At 45.0% G+C, this 27,595-nt stretch overlaps 2 long non-coding RNA genes across 2 annotated transcripts; one reads left to right on the top strand and one right to left on the bottom strand.

Moving 5' to 3' along the window:
- Positions 1-3,994: 3,994 nt before the first annotated feature.
- On the bottom strand, positions 3,995-6,346 carry LOC127313985 (uncharacterized). Its single transcript, XR_007859287.2, has 3 exons — positions 5,973-6,346; positions 5,355-5,617; positions 3,995-5,259 (listed from the first exon to the last, which is right to left on the bottom strand). It is a non-coding gene; the product is annotated as an uncharacterized lncRNA (long non-coding RNA).
- A 12,647-nt stretch (positions 6,347-18,993) lies between these two features.
- LOC127313986 (uncharacterized) lies at positions 18,994-20,788 on the top strand. Its single transcript, XR_007859288.2, has 2 exons — positions 18,994-19,299; positions 20,568-20,788. It is a non-coding gene; the product is annotated as an uncharacterized lncRNA (long non-coding RNA).
- The last annotated feature ends 6,807 nt before the right edge of the window (positions 20,789-27,595 follow it).

Here is a 27,595-nt window from a genome sequence, read left to right on the forward strand (position 1 = left end):
TCCCCGCCACCAGCAGCACAAGCCGCTGCGGCGTGGAGGAGGAGGGGCCGGCGCGGCGTCAAGGTGGAGGAGCCGCCGCCGCTTCAAGGTGAGGAGCCGCCGCGACCTCCACCCCTGCCGTCGTCGTCGGTGAGCTCCTCCACAACTCTCCAAATCGTCGGTGAGCTCCCTCCCCTCCCCTCCCTCTTCCTCCCCCGCGCGAGCACAACGTGCTCGACGAAATGCTCGCTCGGTTGGCTCTGGATGCATTGCTGCTAGGTTTATTCCTGTTGTTGCTCTGGATGGATTGCTGCTGTTGCTCTGGATGCATTGCCCCTAATCGTTGTTGTTGCTTGTTTACCATTAACTAGTGAACCATGCTACTGGTGAACCATGCATTGCCCCTAATCCTTGCATTGACTATGCCTCTCTGTACACCAGCTACTAGCAGTGACTATGCCTCTCTGTACTTGCTTACCATTAACTGGTGAACCATGCATTGCCCCTAATCCTTGATGTTGCTTGTCTTAAGCAATAGGAATTGTCTATGCCTCTCTGTACTTGCTTACCATTAACTGGTGAGCTAGTGATGCTTATTGGAGTGTTCTATATCAGTGACACTTCTATGCTGCTACTACATATTGGTGTTGGTTATTGTCAACTTATATCACTTGCTATGCATGTGTGGCTTACTGGATCATATGTACCTGTTGTTTGTGGAGGTTTATTGCCACTTGTTATTGATGAACCATGTGATGGTAATGATTCAATTTAATTCAATTATGTTAATTTGATTTCCATCCTTTGTTGGAAATAAATCCATGTCTGAACCTGTACAAGGTAATGAAGACTTGCTCACTTGGTATGCTACTATGCTACTGTGGTATCCTTGTGAAGATTTACTTGATGGATTCTTGTGAGCTTATGGTATGCTACTATGCTTATAATGCTCTGATTAGTGGGGATGCTTACTGGATCATGTGCATATAGTTCATATAGTTCCCTAAAAAGAAAGAATGCTCCCTGGCCAGATGCTTGATGTCTTGGCTCAGCCAATGATGCAAAGGTTGAGGCAAAAACTTGGATAAGAACAGATACTCAAATGTGTGATTTAAATGGAATGCTTATGATGGTATACTAAAATAGAGATATCCACAGTAGGGGATCATGTAAATGAATGCCATTGTGGTATCCTTTGAAGAAAATGGGAAGTTTCTGATGGTTTAAAAGACTAGGTGATGCTAGGTTATTAAGTTGGCTGTCAAGGTTGGTTTTATCTGGTTAACTTGGATAGGCTATGTGTTCTTGCTTACTTATGCATATCCATCTCTACTGGATTGACTAGCTCAGGCTTGGCCTCTCTCTTGCCAGCATCACTTGGTTACTACCAAGTGATGAATAATCCCTTATGGTACCCCAGCTTTGTTTTGAACTCAACTGAGTAATGATAAATTTCTATTTCTTGTTGGCTTTGATGAAAATAGAGATATCCACAGTAGGGGATCATGTAAATGAATGCCACTGTGGTATCCTTTGAAGAAAAAGGACTGTTTCTGATGGTTTTAAAAGGCTAGGTGGTGCTAGGTGATTCAGTTGGCTACCAAGACTTGTCTCATCTGGTTAGTTGGGATATGCTATATGTTGTTGCTTGTTTAGGCATATCTATCACTTACTGGATTTACTGGTTCTTGATTGGCCTCTCTTTTGCCAGCATCACTTGGTCTATATACCAAGTGATGAATAATCCCTTTGGAGCATCTGCTCCATGCATGCTATGTGTGTTTGAGCATCTTGACTTATGTCACCATGGTTGCTGGTTTGTTGGTGTTTTTGTACTTGCCGATGATTAGATGGTTGGTCGATCACTCGTACACTCGGGGGTGGAGCAAGTGAGGCTTGGTGTGATGGCACAAATATCAACTTGTGCATCCTACCTGGCCTCACTTACTCCATCCCTGGATGTTAATATTTGTTTCGACCAACAAAGTATGAGGCATATGATATCTAGTTGAGATACCACTTGGCTCTTTCTTCCATTTTAGTGCCGATGATTAGAATGTTTGGTCACCTATACGCCGCAATATACTTTGTAGACGAGCCCCCCTTTCCCTGGCCGCCGTTCCGTGAACGAGTCCTTGACGAGACAACAACGCCGACCTGCCTCTCCGGCGCAGCACCACTTTTCTTTTCTCGCCGTCCAGTATGTGAACGAGTCCTTAATGCCAAGACGATGCCAGCCTCCCTAGCATCATGCCGACCCCTGTTGCCGCGCTTCAGCCCGTGTCTCACGCGCCCTGCACTCTTCGCCTTTTTGCCCGGTGAACGAATAGACTAATCGTTGGAATAAGGAAGCCGATGACGGCCGATCGCAATTTAATCTTGCGACCGGCCGTCATCGGTTTCCTTATTCCAACGATCAGCCTATTGGTTCACTGGACAAGAAGGCGAACAGTGCAGGGCGCGGGACACACGGCTTGAAGCGCGGCAACACGGCCCGGCATAATGCTGGGCAGGCCGGCACGGTCTTTGCATCAAGGACTCGTTCACTGGACAGCGAGGGACTGCCATGGTTCTGCGCCGGAGATGCAGATCGGCGTTGTTGTGTCGTCAAGCACCCGTTGACGGAACGCCGACCGGGGAAAGGGGGCCCTTCTGCAAAGTATACGGCGGTGTATACTGCAACTATGGTTTCTGACCATAGTATTTGTGTTGACCAACAATGTATTAGGCACTTATTCCATTTTGTCATTCCATTTGCTTTGAGATTTTCAAAATGCCGATGATTAAAATGTTTGGTCACCATACACTCGGAGGTGGCGTAAGTGAGCCTGGTAAGATAGCACAAATATCAATCTCTTGTGCATCCTACCTGGCCTCACTTACACCATCCCTGAATGTTAATATTTGTGTTGACCAACAATGTATGAGGCACTTATTCCATTTTGTCATTCCATTTGCTTTGAGATTTTCAAAATGCCGATGATTAAAATGTTTGGTCACCGTACACTTGGGGGTGGCGTAAGTGAGCCTGGTAAGGTAGCACAAATATCAATCTCTTGTGCATCGGACTTGGTCTCACTTACGCCATCCCTGAATGTTAATATTTGTGTTGACCAACAATGTATGAGGCACTTATTCCATTTTGTCATTCCATTTGCTTTGAGATTTTCAAAATGCCGATGATTAAAATGTTTGGTCACCGTACACTCGGGGGCGGCGTAAGTGAGCCTGGTAAGATAGCACAAATATCAATCTCTTGTGCATCGGACTTGGTCTCACTTACACCGTCCCTGAATGTTAATATTTGTGTTGACCAACAATGTATGAGGCATTTATTCCATTTCTCTTGTGCATCGGACTTGTTGGTCTCACTTTCTTCCATTTTCATCAAAGTAGGAACTGGATGAAGGACCCCGATGCAAGCGAGCCTGGTGGGTAGAGATGAGGGAGCAAAGGAGGAACCGGATGAAGACTATTTTGTAGGATGAAGACTACTTTGTATCTCGAAATTGTGAATTTTGTATGAATTAAGAGTTGTATGCAAAACATTTGACACTTGGCACTATATATGTATCTCGATCGGGATCTAAGTAATGTGATGATGATGTCTATGTTATATCTGTGCAATGTACATGATATTTATATTATATCTGAATGTTGCTGTATATAACCTGTATATCTGTATATTGCTGTCTATAAACTGCATGTGTACAGCAGGCAGCACAAAATCGTGTATAATACAAGCAAATTTTGTGGCGCACTGCAAACCAATTCTGTGGCGCACTCTTTTCTGTGGCGCACGTAATTCTGTGGCGCACTCTTTTCTGTGGCGCACCTAAGAGCACGTGCGCCACAGATATGTTAATTCTGTGGCGCATGGGCCGGTGCGCCACAGAAAGCTTATTTTTGTGGCGAAGTTTCTGTGGCGCACCTTCCATGCGCCATAGAATCCATTTTTGGTGCGCCACTGATGAGGCTTTTCCTACTAGTGCCCCTATACTTGTGGGTTATCAAATTACATGCTAAGATTAATTGACCAATTAATTCACTAGGTTTGGTGAGATTATCCAGCTAGTTAGTTCACTAGTTATGTTGTGTATATAGCTGTAACATTGAAGTGCTCTCTGAATAAAATTTGCTGGATGCGGAGCATTGTAACTTGTGTATATAGCTGTAACATTGAAGCACTCTTATTGCAGTTGATTACAAGTTCAAGTCCTTGATGGCATTGCCTCAAAGAATGAAAAGGAAGTGGGTTCTCAAGCAGATCAATACATGATATCTATTTGATCTTACTTTGTGATGTACTGATGCAAATATTTCATCATTGTTGATCTATTTGCTGGATGCGAAAGTGCCGCTCCAGTGTGCCATTTGGAAGTAGAATAACAAAGCTACATGTTGCCAGATAAAAAGAAGTCATCACTTGCAAGATTTGTACTATGTAAGTGGAAGACATGCATTACATGCTTAAGAGTATAGAAGAGTAATTATGTTGATAACAAACACTTCTGACGATTTTTTGTACAAAAATTGAAATAATTACCTTCTCAAATTGGATAAGTTTCATTTGAATCTTGAGGTAGCCTCTTAGCATATTATTCCAATTTAGCCGGAATGTAAATGTCTACTATTAGAAGGCGTCCAGTGGCTATCGAGTCTGAATGTAAATGTCTACTATTATGCGTCCAGTGGCTATTGTTTGAGGTTGCATGGAAATAAAGTATATTCCAATTTCAAAATATAGAATACAAGAAGTGGCGTGTGTTTTCGTATTCCCATAGTGAAATTAGGCGCAGTTTAAATCTTGCGGTCTTACAAAGCACAAGACATGATAATAAATTCATGCCATAACTCATTGGTGTTAAAATATGTAGCAACAACAATGTGCAAATGCACATGGTTCAAGTTACATACATCTTACTTAAATTATTTATTGGTAAGAAAGTTTTCATGTGAGATGCTTACCTTAAAATATGAAAATTCCTATGATGCATGAACAAACTTGTTCTGTATGCTACGAGCTGAAAAGAACATAGAGTGCAAAACTCATGAAAAAGATAGCACAATTATATGATCACCACCTTGTTCAGCAACTGGACGGTTGCCTTCACTACAGCCTCAAGCTCCATCTTGTTGCCAATCCTGCAATATCAGACTGCAGTACAATTCATCTACTTTGCTAGTTGTCAAAATAATAATACAAAATAACCTCAAGATTCCCTAATCATATTGTTAACTCACTAAGGATTTGCTGGAGCTTCCGTCTTTTCTATGGATCTGCAAACAACATTCAACAACAAAAAAGTGTTCAGAATCGCAGCATGACAAATGAATAATCAAAGATAAATGGATATGAAGTGTTTGCAGCTGACCCAACGCGAGAAGTTGGTGACGTCGAGGAGTAGCGACAGAACCCTCACAAGTGACTGCAGGTAAGACTCTGCAAAAATCAAACAATGGTTAACCATGATGTCCCACGCAATGGAGCATAAACCAAGAGGTGAAAGGCGAACGAATGGAGACAGAGAGCAGTATGGCGCGGCTAGCGGCAGAGAGGTTTTCGATATGCTTGGACAGATCGGCCTGCTTCAGGTGGATGAAGGCTACACTTATAAGGACTTCCTTATTCTGTTCGCTGCAGCATGGACAATTGAACTTGATCTCGTCAGTAGTATCGCAACTGAACAGAACTTGACATAATACAAGTAGTAGTTTAACTAGTAGTTTTATGCTTAAATTAACATTAAACATGTAGTGTTTTGTGTGATTTAACCAATCGATTTGCCTTTTTGTAGAATAGTTAGACACTGTTGATGGCTGATGGGCCATTTTATGAAGCTCTAAAGCATTAAGCATCGACTAGCACGGAACACGCATCGAAAAAACTAGCACATACCAGAGTTCAGACTACACAGTGACTTCCAAATGCCAGTTCGAGCCAATAAGAACCTCGATTGGACCCCTGGCAAGCAAGGGGGCGGGCAAAGAACCTGATGTATCAATGGAAGTGGTGGAACTCGTCGAAGGTGATGTTGTTATCGCGGCCGTCTGGCACCAGCCGCTTTGCCTCCAAATCCGTGATCCCGGCACCCACCGCTTCACTGTCCGTCGCGTGCGCCGGCTTCCCATCTGCAACCGGCAACCGAGCGCACATGCGCAGGGGCCATGGGCCGCCGACGTGCGCGGGGTAGCCGCGCATGGGGCGAGTTGAGGAAGGGGCATCTAGGCGGTGCGGGGGGCCAGGAGGAGGCCGAAGACGATGCGTCCGCGAGGGAGACGCACAGGAGCAACACGAGGCGTGGGAGCCACGCCGCCGACAGTGGCGACCAGGGTCACCGTGGGAGTGGAATAACCGCGCGGCGAGGAGGGGAAGCTTAGTAGACCTACACGGTGTCACGCCAGTGTGAACTGGTCGGAAGGAGACCGACATCGGCGAATGTTGAACCGCGTCGCGCCGAGGAGGCTAGGGTTAGCCTAGGCGGCATGGGTATGGCGGAATCAACGATTTAGTGCTGCGGTGATGAGATAGGAAAACAAGGCGGAGACGAGGCAGTGCTCGGCGGCGAGGTAGATGGCTAGAACGGCCGGCGACACCGGCGGCGGAGAAGGGGGTTGGGAGAGGACGGGAGCGAAGGGACGATAGACAAGGCTTCGGTAGTCAGTTTTGATTTTGCGCCATAGGTGGTCAGAGGTGGGGCTATAGGGACACTGCATAATTTAAATATTTTCTGAGGGGTCCTCTGCAAACGTTAATCAGAAAACGTTACCGGCACTTCCGCAAACTGCCGTTAAACAGCGCTACATTACCGACACTTTTCCATTAATGCCATTGATTGCTGAAGCATTTGTGGCAATTTTTCAATTCGCCTGAATTACTAAAACATTAGAGGCACTAATCATAAACTGCCGCTAAATCAGATAGTATTAGCGGTGGAATGGCAAAGTGCCGGCAAGAAAGTGCCGGCAAAGTAAGCACGTGAGGTAGTGAGGGTGTGTTGGTGTATTGGTACGTGTTTATTCTTTTCTTTCTGAATAACTAGCACACGGGCCATCACAAATGCGAGGACATCACCTTTAGTACTTCAAAAGTGATTATTAATTTTTTTTATATTCTGCAATCACTTTCCATCTCATTAACCTCCTTCGCCATTAAAAAATACATTATGTTTATATATGCACATATTTCTAAATGCTTAAGTTTGAAAAAAAATTACCTGATTGTATTTTAAAGGAATAAATAATAATAACTATGAAAAAAAATTATATCAACAATTTATTAATTTACCGTGAATTCCCCTGATGTATCTTGATAGTGAAGCACTGGTGGAAAAAGGGCCTTTGGTCGCGGTTCGCAACTGCCATTAGTCGCGGTTGTGCAACCGCGACCAAATAAGCGCGACTAAAGGCCCCCCCTTAGTCGCGGTTGCTTAAGAACCGCAACTAAAGGCCCGTCCACGTGGGCGTCAGGCGGCCGTCGGGGCGGAGGACATTTAGTCGCGGTTCTTCTGGCAAACCGCGACTAAAGGCCGCCGCAGGTTTAGGGTTTTAGCCCCCCCACCCTAAACCTGCCCCCCCTAAACCTGTTTTCTGTTTAATTTGTATTGTTTTATTTCTTTTGTGCTTTATTTTAATTTTGAAGGAGTTTCACATATTCTACGGTACTACATACATGCATATGAATGTACAATTTCAAACAAATTTGAAATTAGAACCAAAAAGAATTCAAGAGGAATATACAATATATATTCAATATCATCGGATGACCATATACAATTTTGAACAAGTTTCCATACATAATTTAATGCATACGAAGTTCTACGTCATCGTAATAGTGTTCTCCTTTAGGATGGAGGACTTCCCTCCTGAACCATCCAGCTAGTTCCTCTTGAAGTGGTCGGAAGCGAGCTTCTGGACTAAGCATCTTCCGGAGGTTATTCCTCTGAGCATTGGTATCACTCGGAACCCGCTCAGAGGTGTATCTCCGGATCATCTCACAGACATAGTATCCACATAGATTGGTCCCCGGTGGCTGAATATCGCCACCATTCTTAGCCACTGACTTTTTGAATTCTAGCTCTTTTTTAAAATCACCGACCTTTTGATCTGAGAACCGTCTCCAAACCCTACGAGGCAAAGAAAATTAAATGAACAAGAGAGTTATTAGTTACTTGAAGCTTAGGAAATGAACGAAATAGGCCGATCGATATAGAGCGCAAATGAATGAAACTAATTACTTCTGAAGCATTCTTCTCATGCCGCCCCAAAGATTTGAATCCAGAGTCAGAGAGTCGTGGACGAGACATTCTGAGGCGTCAACTTTAATTACTAGCAGAATCCAGTGGAACCTGCGGACACGATACATGCATAGTACGTCATGCATAACTCATCGATTAGCCGGCCACATACCATGCATGGAGTAACCAAAAGAGAATGTGCTCAAGACAGAAACACTCACCCAAAATGGTAAGGAAATAGAATATCACTTTTGAGTTCCTGCTTTGTAAGAAACTGCCACAGGTCTTCCTCCACGTCAGCAGGGTGATGCTCTAACACATATCCATTAACGATGTGTGGGTCAATGAACCCAACATCATGGATGTTCCTTACTCTGCATTCCTTAATCTTCATTCTGCATGTATAATAGCGGACACAACAATATAGTTAGGACATATATATAGTGCAGGCAATATGAACGAGATGGGGTAGAAATAAATCACTTACAGAACGTAGCAACTGATGATAGATTTGTCGAGCTCGCGCAGATTGAAAAGCTGGAACAATTCACTCAGATGAATTTGTACATAGTAATGTTTGAAGTGATGCTCATATATAACTTCCGCATAAATATATTCTTTGGCGTTTTTATTTTTTATGTAACCCTTGTACCATTTCAGCAGACCTTTCATTTGTGGAGGTAGATCCTCTTCCTGCGCAGGCTCGACGAGAGGCCCATTCTTCACATATGTAATTACTACCTCCTTCACTGGCGCCTCATCAAGGCCTAACAGTTCACGAAAAGTAATACCTAAGTTGGCCGCTTGTTCTCTGGCACTCGTTACAGTCAATCCCTGTGCTGCCGCAGCTTCTATGATATCGGGGGCATCCGGACCGGCGGCTTTCACTATAAGCGGGGCAATCGATTGTTTACTTTGTTCCCCGAGCTGGGCAACTCGTTTCCCGCTTTTTTTACTTTCTAATTCCGTTTTCTCGGCCTCCTCCCGCTCTCTCTTCTCCTTCAACATGAGTGCCTGCTTACGAAGTTCACGCGCATAGTCGTCAGGCAGATTCTTCGCGGCTTGGGACGGTGCGTTCAAAAATGACTTAGCCCACTTCTTTTGCTCATCAGAAAATACTGGCTTGGGCTCGGGCTCTCTTTTCTTCTTGCAGTCCGCCTTCCATTTCTCATAATCAGCAGTCGCGGCCACGTCGACTTCCTCGGCAGTACGTTCCCAAGGCCTCGTGGGGAGAGGCTTCAGTGATGGCTCCGGTACCTTTGTTATCTTAGGTACATAAGGGTCCGGGTTAATACTCCAGGACTGCTTCTGCTTCTTCGCCGGAGGTGGATTGGGGGGCGGCGTCTGCTTACCCGCCCGGGGCGGACTAGGGGGCGGCGGCTGCTTACCCGCCGGAGGTGAATTGGGGGGCGGCATCGGCTGACGTGAAGGAGGTGTAGGTGAAGCACCACCACCACCACCACCGCCACCGCCACCACCACCACCGTAGGGGGGTGGACTTGTTGTCCTTGGCACCTCTCCTGGAAACTTGATAAACTTCTTTTGCCATAGAATGAAATGGCGCTTGACATCTCCTAGTCTTCTCTCCCCTTCAGGTGTAGCAATGTCAATGTCCAGGTCCTCAAACCCTTGGACTATGTCCTCCACCGTGACACGAGCATAGCAATCTTGAATGGGGTTGTTGTGGTGGAGTGCTCCAGGTAAACATGGTAAAGCACTGCCGATGGCTACCTTCATGGACATGTTCCCGATAGGATAATACAGATGACATTCTTTCATCTCCTTTATATCGTCCACGGGGTAGCGAGGAGGCTCCGGTGCAGTAATTTCGACCGCCAGAGGCTCCGGTGCAGTAATTTCGATCGTCGGTGCATGTGCACCAGCCGGTGGGGCCTCCGTGGAAGCCACGCTGCTTCTCCGCTGCTGGCTTCCGAGATCCGCTGGATGATCTTCATGCTACGCCCGAGCTGCATCTCTTTCGGCTACTAGTACACTCACGGTTTTCTTCATCACATCCATTTCCGATGCCAACCGCGCCACAACATCTGCTTCCCGATCCATCTTTCTCTTACGGCTTCTGTAACCGTACGGGTCATCGTTCTGGGAGAACCCTATTTTCCACGGAATGTGCCCCATGCCCCGTACACGTCCTCCGTGTTCAGGATTCCCGAGGGCTTTTGTCAGCGCGTCGTTCTCTCTGTTGAACTTGATCTTCCCCTCTTGAGCATCCCTCATTGCGTCAATAAGGGCTTGGGTGGGTTTAATTATTTTGCCCCGGTAAACACACTCCCCTATCTCCGGGTTCAGCGTTCCCCCATGCCCGTACCACCAGCTTTTGGCCCTTGGGTCCCATCCGTCCGTACCTGGACGGATTCCTCGCGCCCTCAGCTCGTTCTCCATCTTCTCCCACCTAGGCTCCCAAAGGCGATACCCTCCTGGCCCCATAATATGATTGTACTCCTTCTTAGCCGCATTTTCCTTATTTTTTTCAATATTTGAATGAACTGCTCCGATTTCTTTTGCTTCACAAATTCTGGCCAATCATGTTTCAGTTTCTCATATTGTCCTTTGAAATCCGGAGTCTTGTTCTCCTTGACAAAGTCATGGGCTAGATTTTGCTTAAATTTCCGGAATGCGTCGGCCATCTTATGAAGAGCGAACTGTTTGACTAGCCTCCTCCTCCTCTTCTTGTTTTCCTCAATCTTGTTACCCTCCTCATCGAATTTGTTGTATTCCGGAGGTAGAACGAAATGTTCCATAAGCTTTTTCAAGCAATCTTTTTTGTTCTCTTATCGACAAAAGTGAAACCAATTCGTGCCTTCTTTGGCTCATTCCACTCCTGGATGGTGATCGAGACGTTGTCTCTAACAACGGCTCTGCATTGGCTGATAAACTTGGTGGCGTTCTTGCGGGGCTCCAGCGGCCTGCCGGTTTCACTGTCGACAACCTCGATGGTGCATGTTTCTCCTTGTTTCATCGTCTTGGTTGCGCCATGCTTTGACGACGTACTAGATTGTTTCGACGATCCGGCCGAGGGCTAAAAATAAGAAAGAGTGTCGCGCGCGTTAGTACACACATATTTATTCAAATCAATTAGTTTGTATCACCAGAGGCTCAATGTATATATATACCTCGGCGCCGGAGGTGGTTGCTACTTCCATTTGAAGATCGTCGTTTATCGACGTTTGTTCGGCATCATCTTGCTGACGGCGCCCTTCATCTTCACCGTCAAGGTTCAGATAAGAAGAGATATCATGTTCTTCTTGTTCGGTCGGCACATATAGAATATCGCCGTTTATGATGCCGAACATATGGTCTTCAGCGTCCGGATCATAGCTGGCCATAATCGGGTCAGCTCTATCGTCCGCCATATGTCAGTCCTGAAAACATGTAGTAAAAACAAATTAATTAAGTGAAGAAGGGGGGCGGTGGCGGTGGCGAAAGGGGGGCGGTGGCGGTGGCGAAAGGGCGGTGGCGCCGGTGGTGAAAGGGCGGTGGCGGTGGCGAAAGGGCGATGACGGTGGCGGTGGCGGTGCCGAGGACAAAAAAAACCCCGCGCGTATACGGAGGGGGCGGCGAGGGGGGCGGCGCGCACGCCGCCCCCTCCGTATACACGAGGGGTCGGTGCAATTTTAAGTTACAATTATTAGGTTACAAATTTGAAGTTACAATTTTTTAATTTTCATTTAAGTTACAAGTTTTAAGTTAAATAAAAATTAACTTAAAACTATTTTTCATTTAAGTTACAATTTTGAACTTACAAATTTGAAGTTACAATTTTTAAGTTAAATAAAAATTTTAAAAAAAAGAGAGGAAGCGCCGGCCGAGGGGCGCGCGCGCTCCTCTCTCTGTAACGTGCGGCCGGCGCGCGTAGAGGGCGGCCGGGCGGTGCCGGCGTGTGCGGCGCGCGGGGAACGGCGCAAGCGGCGCGGCGTTACGGTTCGTCGACGGGGAGAAGATGGCGGCAAGCGAGCGGTTTGTAACTCCGGTTTTTTTATTTTTAAATTTGTAACAAAGTTTTTAATTTGTTAATTACACTTTAATTTGTAACAAAGTTTTTAATTTGTTAATTACACTTTAATTTGTAACAAAGTTTTTAATTTGTAACAAAGTTTTTAATTTGTTAATTACACTTTAATTACACTTTATTTAAGTTCCAATTTAATTAAGTCACAAAATTTAATTTGTTAAAAAAAATCTCTCCTCTCTCTGTGGCCTCTCTCATCCTCTCGGTAACACGTGCACACGGCGAACGGCGAACGGCCGGCGCGGCGACACGGCGCCAACGAACGTCGCGGGCGGCGACGAACTCACAGGCCGGGCGGTGCGGCGACGAACTTCGCGGGCCGGCGGCGGCGGCGTACAGCGACAACGAACGGTGCGGCGACAAACTCGCGGGCGGGGCGACGGCGCGCGGGACGTCTTGGGCAGCGCGGCGACGAACTCGGGCGGCGGCGGCGTCGCTGCGCGCGTCGAGGGCGCCGGCGGGGCGGCGGCGTCGTTGGCGTCGGCGGCGGGGCAGGGCGTCGCGCTGCAGAACTGATCGAGGCGAAGAAGAAGAGAAGCGTGAACCGCCCGCGCGCCTTTAGTCGCGGGTCGCCTCCCCAACCGCCCCTTTAGTCGCGGGTCGCCTCCCCAACCGCGACTAAAGGCTTTTTCGCCGGGTTTTTCGTTCCCGCGCACACAGACCTTTAGTCGCGGTTCAAATTACTTTTCTTTTTCAAAATCATAAAATACAAATAATATATCAAAAAATTCAGAAAAATAAAACTAATTCAATTCAAAATGTTAAAAATACAAATAATATATCAAAAAATTTAGAAAAATAAAACTAATTCAATTCAAAATGTTAATAATACAAATAGTATATCAAAAAATTAAGAAAAATGAAACTAATTCAATTCAAAATGTTAATAATACAAATAGTATATCAAAAAATTAAGAAAAGTAAAACTAATTCAATTCAAAATGTTAAAAATACAAATAGTATATCAAAAAATTAAGAAAAGTAAAACTAATTCAATTCAAAATGTTAAAAATACAAAAAAATATATCAAAAAATCAGAAAAATAAAACTAATTCAATTCAAAATGTTAAAAATACAAATAGTATATCAAAAAATTAAGAAAAGTAAAACTAATTCAATTCAAAATGTTAAAAATACAAATAATATATCAAAAAAATCAGAAAAATAAAACTAATTCAATTCAAAATGTTAAAAATACAAATAGTATATCAAAAAATTAAGAAAAGTAAAACTAATTCAATTCAAAATGTTAAAAATACAAATAATATATCAAAAAATCATAAAAACCAATTTCTTCCATCATCTGTCTTCCCATAAGTTCTCCCCGGCCTGTCTTCCCGCCAGTTCTTTCCCGCCTCTTTCTTCCCGCTACTTTCTTCCCGCCTCTTTCTTCCCGCCACTTTCTTCCCGCCGCTTTCTTCCCGCCACTTTCTTCCCGCCTCCTGTCTTCCCGCTCCCATTTTTCCCGCCATTTGTCACTACATATATGTAGCCCGGCTTGGTCAGCATTATCACATCTCTACAATCTCTCATCACTCTCTCATAGCTTCCACCGCACCCACTCTAACCTACCAGCAAGTGGAGGAGCTTTGCGCCTCGAACTACCCTTGCCCACCGGGCTACCGCGTTCCCGCCGGCTGGAGCCTAAGCGCCGGCGGCGTGCCGGTCCCTCCCGTCCCTCAGGGTACTGCGCGTCGGGCGGCCATCACGAACCACTACTACCTCGACCTCACGCCGGAGCAGCGGATGAATCCCCGCTGGTATCCCGATAACCAGCATACTTGGGACGCCTTCTTCATTAATCGGCGTGAGAGGGCGCTCGCCAGGTATGAGGAGGACGGTCTGCCTCCTGGGAACTTCCACGAGGCCGGCCGTCGGCTATGGTGGTACAGCCGGACTCTGCAGAGCGTCATGGACTACATCACGGCCGGCGATATCCCCCGCCTGCGCTACCCTCAGTTCGAGCCACGAGCGCCGCCCGACGACGACGGCAACGGCAGCGACAGCGACAGCGGCAACTTAGAAGGCGACGACTACTAGTACAACGGCGGTGGCTATGAAGACTACGAGTATGCATATTATACGCCTAGGCAGGAGTATGACTAAATCACTCCAAATTTCATGTATCATCAGTGGTATCTCGAATCATTCGAAAATGGACACCAAACACATCACGGGTAATATAATTCACATGATCCATTCAACAAAGTTTGGTACAATAAATTATTACACATCATTTCTTCCCTTGTGTCCCTGCTTGCTTACGATTGTGCCGTATCCATGGAGCATCCTCATCATTTAACTTAATGCTTGGGTCGGTGTTCACTTTGAAGGGCGGAATTTCAGCAAACATATTATAATCTTCTGACATGTCTGTCTTGTCCTCCACTCCCACGATGTTTCTTTTCCCTGAAAGAACAATGTGGCGCTTTGGATCATCGCATGATGTACTGATCGTTTTCTTATCTTTCTGTTTCCTCGGTTTGCTACTCATGTCCTTGACATTGAAAACCTGAGCGACATCTTTCGCTAGGACGAATGGTTCGTCAAGGTAACCAAGATTGTTGAAATCCACCATTGTCATTCCGTATTGCTGGTCCACCTTTACCCCACCTCCTATTAGCTTGAACCATTTGCACCGGAACAAAGGGACCTTAAAGGAGGGTCCATAGTCAAGTTCCCATATCTCCTCTATGTAACCATAATATGTGACCTTTTGCCCATTCTCGGTTGCTGCATCAAAGCGGACACCACTGTTTTGGTTGGTGCTCTTTTTATCTTGGGCGATCGTGTAAAATGTATTCCCATTTATCTCGTACCCTTGGAAAGTCGTTATAGTCGAAGATGGTGTCTTGGCCAACATGTACAGCTGATCTACAACATGATCGTCATTCATTAAATGTTTTGCCAACATGTACAGCTGATCTACAACATGATCGTCATTCATTAAATGTTTTCTCAACCAACTGCCGAAAGTCTCCATGTGGGCCTTCCTAATCCAGGATTCAGGCTTCCCAGGGTTGTCCGAGCGTAAAATATTCTTGTGTTTCTCAAAGTACGGAGCCACCAAGCTGGAATTGGTCAGAACTGTGGTGTGCTTCGATCGAGAGAATGGCCGTCCGTACATATCGTTGATTTCCTTCCGATCGTGCCTTTTCCACTTAGTCTCCCCTCGTGCCGCGATCGACGAAGACCAATCGGCTTAAGGTCAGGAACAAAGTCAACACAAAACTCAATTACCTCCTCATTTCCATAGCCCTTGGCGATGCTTCCTTCTGGCCTAGCACGGTTACGAACATATTTCTTTAATACTCCCATGAACCTCTCGAAGGGGAACATATTGTGTAGAAATACAGGACCGAGAATGGAAATCTCTTCGACTAGGTGAACCAGGAGGTGCGTCATAATATTGAAGAAGGATGGCGGGAACACCAACTCGAAACTGACAAGACATTGGACCACATTGTTCTGTAACAGTGGTAGAACTTCTGGATTGATTACCTTCTGAGATATTGCATTGAGGAATGCACATAGCTTCACAATGGCTACTCGAACATTTTCCGGCAGGAGCCCCCTCAAAGCAATCGGAAGCAATTGCGTCATAATCACGTGGCAGTCGTGAGACTTCAGGTTTTGGAACTTTTTCTCCGCCATGTTTATTATTCCCTTTATATTGGACGAGAATCCAGACGGGACCTTCATACTGCTCAGGCATTCAAAAACGATGACCTTCTCTTCTTTGGTCAGAGCGTAGCTGGCACGACCTTGAAACCATTCCGGATGCCGGTCATCAGGGTCTTTCAAACGTTGCTGGTCCTGCCGTGCTTCCTTTGTATCATTTGTCTTCCCATACACGCCCAAGAAGCTTAGGATGTTCACGCAAATATTCTTCGTAACGTGCATCACGTCGATTGCAGAGCGGACATCTAGGACTTTCCAATATTCTAGCTCCCAGAATATAGATTTCTTTTTCCACATGGCTGCGTGCCCGTCAGCTCCCTTCGGAACTGATTGTCCGCCAGGACCCTTTCCAAAGATGACTTTCAAATCCTTGACCATATCAAATACCTAAGCACCAGTGCGTTCCGCAGGCTTCGGCCGGTGATCTGCCTTGCCATTGTAATGCTTGCCTTTCTTTCTTACTGGATGAATTTTCGGAAGAAATCGACGATGCCCAAGGTACACGTTCTTCTTACAATTTGGCAAATGTACACTTTCAGTCTCATGTAAGCAGTGCGTGCATGCATTGTATCCCTTATTTGACAGTCCCGAAAGGTTACTAAGAGCAGGCCAATCGTTGATGGTTACGAAAAGCAACGCTCGTAGGTCAAATTCCTCTTCTTTGTGCTCATCCCACACACGGACACCAGGTCTGCCCCACAGCTGTAAAAGTTCATCAACTAATGGCCTTAGGTACACATCGATGTCGTTGCCGGGTTGCTTCGGACCTTGGATGAGCACTGGCATCATAATGAACTTCCGCTTCATGCACAACCAAGGAGGAAGGTTCTAGATGCATAGAGTCACGGGCCAGGTGCTATGGATGGAGCTCTGATCGCCAAAAGGATTCATGCCATCTGTACTTAGACCAAATCTTATGTTCCTTACGTCAGCTGCAAAATCTTTGAACTCTCTGTCGATCTTTCTCCATTGCGTTCCATCTGCGGGGTGTCTCAACTCCCCGTCCGACTTACGGTCCTCTTTGTGCCATCGCAACAACTTGGCATGCTCTTTGTTCCTGAACAGACGTTTCAACCGTGGTATTATAGGAGCATACCACATCACCTTGGCGGGAACCCTCTTCCTGGGTTTCTCGCCCTCAACATCGTCACCAGGGTCATCGCCTCTGATCTTATAACGCAATGCAGTGCATACCGGGCATTCATTCAAATTCTCGTATTCACCGCGGTAGAGGATGCAGTCGTTGATGCATGCATGTATCTTCAGAACCTCTAAACCTAGAGGGCAGACAACCTTCTTTGCTTCGTACGTACTGGCGGGCAACTCGTTATTCTTTGGAAACATATTCTTCAACATTTTCAGCAAGTTTTCAAATGTCGAGTCAGCTACACCTGCCTGTGCCTTCCATTTCAGCAAATCCAGTGTGCAGCCCAGCTTTTTCAGACCATTATCGCATTCGGGGTACAACGACTTTCTGTGATCCTCTAACATGCGATCCAAATTCTCCCTCTCCTTTTCAGTTTCGCAGCATCTCCGTGCATCAGCAATGGTCCGACCAAGATCATCAACGGGCTCATCACGTGCCTCTTCTTCACATTCCCCTTCACCTTCAGCATCCTCCATGAAAGTATCACCGAAATAATCGAGATAGTTTTCATCGATGAAATCATCCCCTTCTTCATCTTCTTCCATTATAACCCCTCTTTCTCCATGCTTGGTCCAACAATTATAGCTTGGCATGAAACCGTGCCGAAGCAGGTGCAGGTGAACTTCTCTTGAGGAAGAGTAACCCTTCTGATTCTTACAGTTAACACATGGACAGATAACAAAACCCTTCTGCTTGTTCGCATTAGCCACTACGAGGAAATCTTTCAAACCCATAGTGAACTCGCCGGAGAGTCGGTTACCGTACATCCATTGCCGATTCATCTGCATTATTATAATATAAAATATATAATTAACCATCATGCATTTGTTAAACTAACTAGCTATAAACAATAGAAATTAAACAATGAACTACACACATGCATATTTTATCAATGACACATATGAAAGGTTCAAGTTGCTAACCGCGATCGAGGAGGAAAAAATAAATGAGGAAGCTCAAGTGTGGCTCCGACACTTCATATCATGTTTGTTTCATGCTCTTGGGGCATTTCATCAAACACTTTGTGTGCATAAGAGGAGCCAAAAGCAAACCTACACCCCCTTGTGAAGTTTGTGAAGAGAAGTGGCACCAAACGGCTAAGTGATGTGGGCTGAACGGTATATATAGGGGTGGGGCTTTAGTCGCGGTTGGCCTGGCCAACCGCGACTAAAGGCATTCGGGCACGTTTAGTCGCGGTTAGCCAGGCCAACCGCGACTAAAGCTCCTCCCGTCCACCAGCTGGCCACCGAGCGCCCTGGGCCGAGGCCTTTAGTCGCGGTTCGCCTCCCGAACCGCGACTAAAGACTCCGTTAGTCGCGGTTCCTATACTTTCGCGACTAATGGGGCTGGACGGAAGCCTCTTTTTCTACCAGTGAAGTCAATATATACGACCGAACTTTTTTGAGAAATGTTTGAATAGCTGACTCACTTCTTTGAGAAATGTTTGAATTTCAATTTACAGCTGCTGACTCGTTGAGGTTTATTTTGTTACAGCCATTTTAGATTAATTTGTATTCTTATAGAAAAATATTATGCAGGTAATCCTGTATTTTAAATAAAGAATAATTATAATAAAATAATTTTGTATGCGCCTCACGAATCCATAAATATTTAAATCCGAAGGAGCTAGCAGAATAGTTCCAACAAATGATGCATCGTGAGGCGCATGGTTGTGCAATTCTGCAGCAACAAGAGTTCTTTTGTGGTACCCCCAAGTAAATAATAGCCATCCATTTTCGTCCATCAAAGGCCTAAAACTTTGCATACCTCTCAGAAAAACATGATCGGTATGTATCATACCGGTGCAAATTTCGCACAAAACAAGAAAAAAATCGTAGCAAGGCCTCGGCCCAGTAGAAGGCCTTGGCCCAATAGACGGCCGCAGACCATGTGCAATCGTTAGGTACGGCCGTATGGGGGAAGGGGATGGCACGGCCTAAATCCTCGTTCTTCTTGGAGTTCGCTGGTAGGGTGCCGCCGCCGATCGTCGGCTTCCGCAATTCCGGCGGCACAGACGCCGCGGCCCCTACCGCCAGCATGCTTGGCGAGATCTGTACTACCGCCCCTCCGCTGCCCCCTTCCCCACCACTTACCTGTCCCGGCTGCGCGCCCTTGGCCGCTAACTCAGCCGATCCAAGATCCTCGGTGATGTCATGGTCTGCTCTGATCCAGTTCGAAGTGGATTCGATCGGAATTTCTGGCTAACGTGTCAGTACGAGTCGTCTTCGGTGAGTATATCGAGAATTCTGGAGTGGCAAAGTATGTTGATTTGCAAGAGAATCTATTCATCTGAAGTACGCATGGAGGAACGAGTAACGTTGATTGAATAATCTTATAATCAGTTAGATGTTGTACCATTCTCAGTTTCGTCGGTTAGACCCAGTCGTAGTAACAACTATCCTTGCTAGCTCAGTCTGAGGCCTGCCCCGCTAGATTCGCCCTTCTCCTGTTTATGTAAAACTTCAGGCTATATTTTTATTTCATTTAGTAAAAATGGTTTCATGCACGAAAACTACAGAAGAGTAGCAACATATATGACCGCATTTCAAGGTCGCTGGCCAAGGCTATTCCGGAAGCGAGGCCTGGCGGTCATCGCGACACGCGGCATGTTCCAGCTCGGCGGTGGGGCATGAGATGCTAGGAGCTTGGGAGGCGAAATTGAAGGAGACGATGGGGGGTGTCACCGGCACTTGTTTCGGTGGTCAAAGGCGTTGCTGGCGCGTCGCTTTCTCCGGCATCGACCTTTCCCGGTGCTCCACGTTGCCCTGCGGCATCACCTGGTGCGTGTGCTGCGTGTGCCGCTGCACGTCGGGGAGGAGGGGGGGCCCCGACTACGTCGAGCCCACCACCTACAACCTCGTAAGCAAATAAGTATCCATCCAATTTATCTAGGCTCCTTTCGATTTGTGATCGTCCTCTATGATCAGAGCATCAAGGGTTGGTCCCATTAGCTTCATATAATTTTACATGTTGGGGCTTCAGTTTTTATTACCGAATTGTAGTTTCAAAGCAGTATTTTTGCTTTATTGATCTGTTACATGCTTTTAAATGACGCTTTGTGCATGCGTTACGGTGTGGTACAAGTAAAACTACGAATGTACTCAAGAGAGAGTTTAAACCTCACACTAGGAACAAGACTAAAGAGTAACTTGTGCAAAACTATAGACACACATGTCCATACACAACATTGGTATCGGTTTTGATACAGCATTCGTGAATTTCTGAGGATGTTATGAACAACATAGTATACTTAACTGACCTAAATATAGTAATTAACTAGTTGGAGTAAACCACTGGAGTTAGTTGAGACCAGCCTAGTGATCACACCATATGATCTCATTGTTATATTAACTGCTCATGGCTTCATATTATTGCAAAGGTTTTAGTTTCCCTCTTTAGTTTATCTTCCTCACAAGCTGCACAGAACTGATGCTAATGCCTGAGATATTTCTAAGAATTCCTATACATAAATGAATTTATTTTATATATCTACTAGTTTTTACCCTGATGAGGATGAAGACATGAGCTGCAAGCACATGCTTAAGACCCGACGCTGTAAGATTGATGGCAAATGTACTGTTCTTCATGGCGAGGCATGATTGGAGTTTGCTATGATCAGCTTCTTTCTGGTGTTTAATTCAGTTTGTAATGTTTGGTACTAGTTGTTTTTTATCCAGCTGGATACTACTTTGTTGAATTTAAATTGTCATTCGGTTTGTTTTAGAAATTTGGCAGCTTAGCTAGGTATCTTGTTTGATTCAGAAATTTTCTTATTCAGTAAACAAATTGGATACTCTTTGTCCTACTATTGAACCGTTGCCAAGTGAAGTAATCCTTCGAGGGCCCTTGGTGTATTTCTATTAAACAGTTGTGATGCCATCATATTGGACAGCTTCATACTATTTCATGACAAAGAATCGGAAAATTCATATGACAAGATGCGAATAGGTAAAGTTCAGAGTAAACTAACTCCTCAATGTCGAAGTATTTCAAACGAATTTAACATTACGATGTGCTAAACATGTTGTATTGTTTTAAGTAACAAATTCAGATGGAACACAATTTTTTTGTAATTGGTCGATTGGTGTATACATGATGTGCTGCAACAAAGTGGCATTCCTGATGATACCTCTCCTGCGAAATTCGAACACAAGAGCCTGCCACACCAAGAGCTTAACAGATACGATCACACTCAGTGTCATTACTTTGAACCTAAAGCTCATACTAATTTCCAGGTTTCTTTGCACTCGATACATGTTAGATTCCATTGTACAGAACGACAACTACTATTTCGTGGAATCTTCAAAGATGTTTGTGCGATTATGGCTGCTCTTCCTGGCGAGAATCACGAAGTTTCATCGCCAGAAGAATTAGGCAGGAGGGAGTTGAGTTGTGTTTTTTTATGATCAGCTCTGCCCTGCTTATCAGATCAGATCATGTGACCTTGTACACTAACCTGCTCAATGTAGCGGCCGGGGCGCTCGCTGGTGAACGTGGAGGCGGAGTTGGATGAGGCTTTCTACGACGTGGAGGCAGCGGAGTCTGCCGGTGGATGTGGCGGTGGCGGCGGAGTCGCCGGTGGATGTGGCGGCGGCGCTCGTTGGTGTGCCGTGTGGGTCGCTTCCTTGGCCAACTTAACCAATTGCTGGGCCAGGGTTCAATACTGCTTAAGTGATTTTTCTCCATTATTTAGACTTGCTGGGCTGCTGGGCCTAATCTACCACGTTCAATCCTGACCGTTTGCTTCAAATCATACCTCTCTCATCTAAGGAGAGGTAAAAGGTACCGTAAAACAAGCCAACAAAAATGTTCCATGTCATGTTTTTTCAAATTTGGCATTTGATCTTTATAGCTTGCTCAACCTTTTATGATGTTCCTGTTAACCATGCGACACTAAATTGCACGTCATATGTAAACATAGCATTCCCCTCATCTACTTACGTATATGTACAATGTCGTGCATTCAAATAATGTCAACTGTATAAGATTTCCCTAAAAGCTAAGGTCAACCGTACACGCCTGCAAAAAAATAAAGTAGGGGCATCCCATATTCAGTTTCACATAAAGCATGAATGCCTAGGATTTTATGTCCAAATAAAGGCACCACTTTTGCAATCAACCAAATAAAGGCCACAAAAGGGTGCGAAAACTTTCCAAGTCATGTTACGCCGAAGTTCATTTAAATTTGTACAAAGTTTGCAAAATATAAACTAAGAAAACTAAACTACTACTAATAGAAGGCCTTGTACGCGCCGCCTATTGCCGTCGGCACTGAAGCCCCACACCTTCTTAAAGTTGTCGTCCTTAGGCAATGTCTTCAGTGCCGGCGCCAGAACCCCTCGTCGAGGTCGATAACATTGCCGTTGTCCGTCGCCGACCACCATGATGCGAACCGGTCATCGGCTCAGGAGCACCACTAACCCGGCACGTCTTTGGACTCATCCGGCGTGTGGTACGCTGCCTGGAGCTCCAGCTCGAGCTCCCACCATGCCTTCTCCTTCTTCAACGGTGGAGGGGGAATGACCAACTTCTGCTTCTTTTGGCATCGGAGGTAGAGGCGCTCGTCCTTCATCGTCTTCTCCTTCTTTGAGTGAAGCAGCGCCGACACGAAAGAAGAGTCACCTGGCTCGCGCATGACGATGCAGCCGGCGTGTCGTCGAGCCCGACGAGCCAACGATGAGGACAATGTCACACTACAGGCGGTATCCGTGCTGGGAGAACATCTAGTCGACATTACGCTCGTACCACCAAGCACATCGACCGATGCGGTTGAAGCGGCCGAAGTTGGGGCCGACGAAGCGCGTGATCTTCGCCTCCTGTTCGCGCTGGAAGATGCGTAGCCACTCCATGTTGTTTGTCGCTCATGTCGGGGAGTTCCGTTGGGCCCGATGCTTCATGAGGAAACGAGCTCTATGCAGCACCTTCGCCTCGCCCATAGTTATGTTGCACGTGCGGTGCGTGAACTCGCCATCCTCACCACCAATCCCGCTGCTGTGGTTTCATGGTTGTGCGCCATGGCCAGGGAAGATGGAGGTGGCTGGCTAGGGTTTTCTCAGCGTCGAGCGAAAAAACGAGGGAAGAGATGAGATGGGTGCACCTATGAGGCTTGCTTTAATAGAGGAGGCCAGCATGCGTATTCAAGAAGGCGATGAAGCTCTCCCATTGCCGTGTGGGTTGCCTTGTCGAGCGAAGGAGCAGCGTCCCGTCGCATCACACTCTGCGCCCGCCTAGGAAACCGGCTCATCCATTAAAGACAGTCAACCCAACTCCTCCATGTGGTCATTAAAAACAACGGTCCGCTCTTTCTCTCACTGATAGGATGACCCCATCTAAGAAATCCCAGATGGCGAGGCGCGACGGGTCGGTAGGGATGTGCCGGCTATTTTATTAGCCTCTAGTTGGCCTCGGTTGTTTTTGAGGCGCCCTAGTTTGGCCCAAAAATACGAGGCGGCCTTACAAGGCTGCTGGAGTGACCGTTACGACCGTCCATGCAGATGCTCTAATTGGTGTTTTTTACTTGGTGTTTTCTGCTTGCTAGTTCACTCGCTTCTTATGCTACTCCCTCTATCGCAAAATATAATGCCTATAACATTTGCATGCAGTTAAATTTCTTAAAGTTTGACCAACTATATAGAAAAAATGTTAAAATTTATAATCCCAAATTAATATTTTAGAACCATCATGAAATATATTTTCATATTATGTGCATTTAAAATTTTAGATGTTGATATTTTTATATACAGTTGCTCAAACTTTAAAAAGTTTAACTTTAACTAAAGCTATGGAGATCCTAAATTATCCTAGTAATTTAAGGAGGAACTACAGTGTACTGCAGAGTTCGTGTGACTGTGGCGACGGGGAGCGGTCCGGTTTCAGACAAGAATCGAGGGCTGGAGGCGGATCGTGGTGGCTGCACCAGACCCTCGACCTGCATCGTGTAGGATAACGTTGCATAGAAAACAAAAATTTTCCTACCGCGAACATGCAATCCAAGCCAAGATGCAATCTAGAAGACGGTAGCAACGAGGGGGTATCGAGTCTCACCCTTGAAGAGATTCCAAAGCCTACAAGAGGAGGCTCTTGTTGCTGCGGTAGACGATCACTTGCCGCTTGCAAAAGCGCGTAGAAGATCTTGATCACGATCGGTTCCGGCGCCACGAACGGGCAGCACCTCCGTACTCGGTCACACGTTCGGTTGTTGATGAAGACGACGTCCACCTCCCCGTTCCAGCGGGCAGCGGAAGTAGTAGCTCCTCTTGAATCCGACAGCACGACGGCGTGGTGTCGGTGGTGGTGGAGAAGTCCGGCGGAGCTTCGCTAAAGCTACGCGGGAGTTATGGAGGAGAGGGGGGCGGCTAGGGTTTGGGAGGGGGTGGCCGGCCACTCAAGGGGGGCGGCCAGCTTGTGGTCTTGGGGTGGCCGGCCCCCTCCCTTGGCCCCTCATTATATAGGTGGATCCCCAAGTGTTGGTGTCCAAGTCTTCGAATAAGACCCGAACCAAAAACCTTCCATAAGAGGGGAAAACCTAGCCCAACTAGGACTCCCACCAAAGGTGGGGTTTCCACCTCCCATATGGGGGGGTGGCCGGCCCCCTAAGGGGGAGTCCACTTGGGACTCCTCCCCCACTAGGGTTGGCCGGCCATGGAGGTGGAGTCCCATGTGGACTCCACCTTCCTTGGTGGTTTCTTCCGGACTTTTCTAGAACCTTCTAGAACCTTCCATAGAACCTTCCGCGACATTTTATTTCACATAAAATGACATCCTATATATGAATCTTATTCTCCGGACCATTCCGGAACTCCTCGTGATGTCCGGGATCTCATCCGGGACTCCGAACAAATATTCGAACTCCATTCCATATTCAAGTACTACCATTTCAACATCCAACTTTAAGTGTGTCACCCTACGGTTCGTGAACTATGCGGACATGGTTGAGTACTTACTCCGACCAATAACCAATAGCGGGATCTGGAGATCCATAATGGTTCCCACATATTCAACGATGACTTTAGTGATCGAATGAACCATTTACATACATTACCAATTCCCTTTGTCTCGCGATATTTTACTTGTCCGAGGTTTGATCTTCGGTATCACTCTATACCTTGTTCAACCTCGTATCCTGACAAGTACTCTTTACTCGTACCGTGGTATGTGGTCTCTTATGAACTCATTCATATGCTTGCAAGACATTAGACGACATTCCACCGAGAGGGCCCAGAGTATATCTATCCGTCATCGGGATGGACAAATCCCACTGTTGATCCATATGCCTCAACTCATACTTTCCGGATACTTAATCCCACCTTTATAGCCACCCATTTACGCAGTGGTGTTTGGTGTAATCAAAGTACCTTTCCGGTATAAGTGATTTACATGATCTCATGGTCATAAGGACTAGGTAACTATGTATCGAAAGCTTATAGCAAATAACTTAATGACGAGATCTTATGCTACGCTTAATTGGGTGTGTCCATTACATCATTCATATAATGATATAACCTTGTTATTAATAACATCCAATGTTCATGATTATGAAACTAATCATCCATTAATCAACAAGCTAGTTTAAGAGGCATACTAGGGACTTCTTGTTTGTCTACATATCACACATGTACTAATGTTTCGGTTAATACAATTATAGCATGATATATAAACATTTATCATAAACATAAAGATATAAATAATAACTACTTTATTATTGCCTCTAGGGCATATCTCCTTCAGTCTCCCACTTGCACTAGAGTCAATAGTCTAGTTTACATTTGTAAAGATATAACACCTTGGCCTTCTGGTGCTTTATCATGTATTGCTCACGGGAGAGGTTTTTAGTCATCGGATCTGACACGCTCAGAAACGTATGTATTTTGTAATTCATTTGCGTCTCAACGCATCACTCATTTCCAAATGAGTTGGCATTATATATGTTTGATCTTCTGGTGGAACCTTAATTCCGCTGTCTGAAATATGTCACTTATATTGTCACACACAATATAGCTTCAAAGTTCTGACTCTGTCGGAACTACACCAAGTTCTCAAAGAACCTCTTGACTTAACATCCTTTGTCATTGTCAAAACAATGACATACTCTGCCTTCTTTTGTAGAATCCGTCACAATATTTAGAACTCTTCTAAATCTAGCATAGACAACCTCTAGCTCATTGTGCTACCTTTTAAACAACACTTAGTCTAATTTGAGATTGAAATTATATTTTATATGTGACAAAACCAATATCGGTGTAACACCTTACAGCGATTTGTTTGTCATTTCTTCATACAAAAATATATATATATCCTTAGTTCTTCTAAAGTACTCAAGGATATTCTTACTGTCGTCCAATGATCATCATATGAATCATTCTGGTATATGCTCATAACACTTTATAGCACATGATATCTGATTGTGTACATATTATTCGTGATCTATAATCACTCATGTGTTTTTACTCATTGAGTGTCAGATACACTCAAATCTTGTTAAACCTTCACATGACAAGAACATTTTCTTAATATTTCTATATTGAACTACTTCAATATCCATCATATGTACTTCGACTTAAACTTATTTATGTGTTTCAATCTATCTTCATAGATCTTGACACTAAATTTGTTTCAGTCCATATCCTTTCATTGAAGTTAATTCTCAATGAAACCTTTTAATCAAGTATATAATTACATCATTTATAACCAACTATATGTCACCTACATAAAGTATTATAAATGTGTCTTAGCGCTCCCACTTAATTTCTTGCAAATGCAAGCCTCTTCATTGTCTCTGATGAAATCAAAAACTCTTTTGACTATTTCATCTGGTGAAGATTCCAACTCCGTGATACTCACTTTATCCAATTGAAGTTTGTATACCTATCTAGTATTCCACGGACCAGCAAAACTCTTGGTTGTATCTTGTATACACCTTTTAATACATACTTCTAATAAGTAATGTATTTTGCCATCCTACTAGCATATCTCATAAAAGAAATATGTAGTGATTACTAGAATAATCCACATAGACTATAAGCATTGCTACGGAAGATCTAATCTTATCGTAGTCAACTCTTTGAACTTTGTTGTAAACAATTTTTCAACAAGTCGAGCTTCTTCAAGGATATTTCATCCAAGTCTATAGATCCATTTACTTTCAAAAAGTATTCATCTATTATGGATTTCATGGCGCATGGCCATTTTAACGGAGTCAGGGCCCATCATAACTTCTTTGTTTGTAGTTGGTTTATCATTGTTCAAAATCAATCCTTTGTCCACAAATCATTTATTTGATCACAAAGTAATCCATACCTACAAGGTTCAATATGTACTTCGATCTCTATGACTAAAACACTTTGTAGTCATGGGAACCATGATCGTTGTGGCCGCTTCCGAAACCAATTCCGATGCTGCGCTACTCTGATCATTATGCTCAGGTTCATAAACCTTATCAAAATATATTGTCCTCCCACTCAAATACTTCACTAGAAACAATTTCTCGGAAATAAGAAACATTGACAAACACTTTTGTCTTTGTCT

The sequence above is a fragment of the Lolium perenne genome, chromosome 7 (genome assembly GCF_019359855.2).
Source record: "Lolium perenne isolate Kyuss_39 chromosome 7, Kyuss_2.0, whole genome shotgun sequence".
Classification (NCBI taxonomy): Eukaryota; Viridiplantae; Streptophyta; class Magnoliopsida; order Poales; family Poaceae; genus Lolium; species Lolium perenne.